This window comes from Nomascus leucogenys, chromosome 13 (assembly GCF_006542625.1).
Source record: "Nomascus leucogenys isolate Asia chromosome 13, Asia_NLE_v1, whole genome shotgun sequence".
NCBI classification, from domain to species: Eukaryota; Metazoa; Chordata; class Mammalia; order Primates; family Hylobatidae; genus Nomascus; species Nomascus leucogenys.
Genome location: NC_044393.1, coordinates 19,287,294 through 19,290,913, shown reverse-complemented (window position 1 = coordinate 19,290,913; position 3,620 = coordinate 19,287,294).

Genomic DNA, 3,620 nt, shown 5'->3' with positions numbered 1-3,620 from the left:
ATGGCCTCTTCCACGTCCTGAAGAAAGTCCTGCAGGGAGTGGGCACAGTGACTCACGCCTGTAATTCCAGCAGTTTGGGAGGCTGAGGCGGTTGGATTGCTTGAGCTTAGGAGTTCGAGACTAGCATGGGCAACATGGTGAAACCCCATCTCTACAAAAAATACAAAAATTAGCCAGGCGTGGTGGCTCGTGCCTGTAGTCCCAGCTACTTAGTGGGGGCTGAGGTGGGAGGATAGCTTGAGCCCAGGGGGCAGAGGTTGCAGAGGCAAGATCGCACCACTGCACTCCAGACTGGGTGACAGAGTGAGACCCCTCTCTCTCAAAAAAAAAAAAAAGTTCTGCAGGCATGATATGGTGGTATTTGACACCTCTTGTCCATCCTTGGCTTTGGGGCTTTAACTGTAAATCTGAGAAAATAGGAAAAGTCCCACTTAAGAGTCTCTTACATGTGTGTCATTTAACTTAATCTTCATGACAGCCCTATATGGGAAGTGTATTAAATAGGGTAATGCTAGTTGCTATAGCGAACAGCCCCCAAGATCTAGTGGCTTAACACAATAGCAGTTTATCTCTTACCTAATATTGCAAGGCAGGTGTTTGCTCCTGGTTGGAGAGCAGATTTCCTTTACATGGTGATCCGGGTGACTTCCATGTTGCAGCTTTGCCATCCTGCAGGGTTTTGGGTTCTTTGCATCTAGACAGACAGGGATGGAGAAGCTCACTTGCTTCCTCAAGGCCCTGCCTGGAAGTAATACTCACCACTCCTGCTCACATTCCATTGATGGAGACTAGTCACATGGTCATACCTAGATGCCAAGGATGCTGGAAAATGTAGTCTCCAGTGGGGCACATATGTGTCTTCCAGAGACAATTCCACACTATGGAGTCCTTTCCAGAGTTAATGCACAAAGTCCTCTTTACCAATCTGTTTAAACAGCTTGCCAGGCTAACCAGCACTCTCCATGCTCTCTGAATGCAACGCTACTGCCACAGGCATACTAAATGCTTATGGCTAGTAAGCCATTCCCTAGGCCCCTGGTCCCCTTTGGCTCTTGGCGGTAGAAGAGCATGCTTGCCAACAGTCTGCTGGGTCTGTTCCCAAATCAGTTTGCACAAGGCACACTTAATGTTGTAACAATGTAACTGAATTAGATATTCTATAAACTGATGAAATATGAGTGCAAAAAGAAGAGATTTGTTTTTCTGAAAACTCAATAAAGACTGGTTGCTAAAAAGAATACTGTCAAATTAGGTGTGGAAGAAACAACTACTAAACATCTGGAAAAAAAAAAACCCACAAGAATCTAGAGGGATTTGCACTCCGGTTGCTATACAAATGTCTGCAGGTCCTTGCCCCACTTTAAAGAAACCAGAATTGGCCAGGGACGGTGGCTCACGCCTGCAATCCCAGCACTTTGAGAGGAATTACAGGTATGAGCCACTGTGCCCAGCCCCTGCAGACTTTCTTCAGGACGTTATACCAGCTTTCCTTCTCTCAAACGCCTCCTTAGCCTACATAAAGCAAAGATTATGAATAAATGTTAAGGGCAGGTTTCTGGAACCAGACAGCCTGTATTTGAATCAAGCAATCCTCCTGCCTCAGACTCTCAAGTATCTGGGACAATAGGCTCACACCATGGCACCTGGCTTGAAATTTCAACTTAATTCAATTTTAATTAATTTAACTATAAATGGCCACATATGGTTACTGGCTAAGGCATTGGATAGGGAAGCTCTGTGTTACACTAACATTAGCACATGTATTTCTTCACTTCTCAGGCTCTTTATTTCTTTGCCTTGACTCTTTCTAGCCCATGATGTCTTCTGAAATGCAAGTCCTGCCCCCGTTGATTCAGACAGACAGCTCTTGATTCCAACATATTATGCTGACTGGGAAAGGGAGGGGTGGTCCTTGGCAGGAGGAAAAGGGACAGGCCTCTGTCTGTAGCAACTGGGCTCAAATTGCCACATGGCAGCAACTGCCACCTGTAACAGTGCCGTGCTAAGCTCCTCACTGGCAGGGAAGGGCCACTGTCAAGAGCAAGAGCTCGGCAGCTGGCTCCCCCCTCCTTGGAATTGTGACTTTGAAAAAAATCTCTGCATCCTTCTGAGCCTCAATTTCCTCATCTGTAGGGTGGAATTAACAATGCCTACTGTTGTTCTGAGGATTAAATGAAGTGAGGCCTGCTTTGTGCTTGGATCATACTAACTACTCAATCAATGTTCTTATTTACTGTAACTCTCAGAGTCACCTCCCACTCAGACCAAATAAACAGCAGGGGAAAAAATAGGGTGGGATGGACAGACAGAAAATGTTCTTTTAAAAAGTGTTTTATTGGCCAGGGACAGTGGCTCACACCTGTAATCCCAGCACTTTGGGAGGCCAAGGAGGGTGGATCACCTGAAGTCAGGTGTTCCAGATCAGCCTGGCCAACATGGCGAAACCCCATCTCTACTCACAATACAAAAAAAATTAGCCGTGTGTGGTGGCGCGTGCCTGTGGTCCCAGCTACTCGGGAGGCTGAGGCAGGAGAATCGCTTGAATCCAGGAGGCGGAGGTTACAGTGAGCCGAGATCGTGCCATTGCACTCCAGCCTGGGCAACAAGAACAAAACTCCATTTCCAAAAAAAAAAGTGTTTTATTGTGAAAATTCTCAAATATACATGAAAGTAGAGAGAATGGTTTAGCAAACCTTTATACTCCTATCACTTAGATTTTCAAATATAAAACAAACCACAGTAAAGGCTTTTTTTGTGTGTTTTGTTTCTGTTTGTTGAGGCAGGGTCTCACTCTGTCACCCAGGCTGAAGTGCAGTGGCTGATGGACCAACCTCCCCAGGCTCAAGTGATGTGATCATGGCTCACTGCAGCCTCGACCTCCCAGGCTCAAGCGATCCTCCCACCTCAGCCTCCCGAGTAGCTGGGACTACAGGCATGCACCACCATGCCCAGCTAATTTTTTTGTATTTTTTGTAGAGACAAGGTTTCGTCATGTGACCCAAGCTGGTCTTGAACCCCTGGGTTCAATTGATCTATCCACCTCAGCCTCCCAAAGTGCTGGGATTACAGGCATGAGCCACCACACCCAGCCCAGAGTAAGGGTTTTAATAACTCCATTAACTCAGAGATATGCATCCTCATGAGGCTGAAGAACAAACTCTCAGTGGCTCCAACAAAATGGTCACAAACACGTTAGGACTTCTCTGAGCAGCGCTGCCTACAACCCGTCAGAGACAGAGTCTTGTTCGGACAGTTGTCATTTGTCCCCCAAATAATATCCTCATCTGCCTGGAAGCAGTGGTTTCCCCCACTGGGTGTGGCTATGTGTTTTTCTGGTGATACTCAAGATTCCATCTCTCTGGGTCCCCCAAACTATATGTTTTGTCTTTCAGTGCCCAGAAAATTATGAGAGACCCCAAATTCCTACCAGTAACGTTGCTTAAATTAGCAAGAGACAGCTTTTAATTTCTTGTAACCCAGATCCCTAAATGACAGTCAGGCTACAGAAAAGCCACAGCGGCCACCTCTAAGGAGCTGGCACCTACTGTCCCCTGAGGTTAAAATAATCCATTCTTTCAGGAGAGAGACAAGAGAGAGATCTTATTAGGGAATGTGCCAGG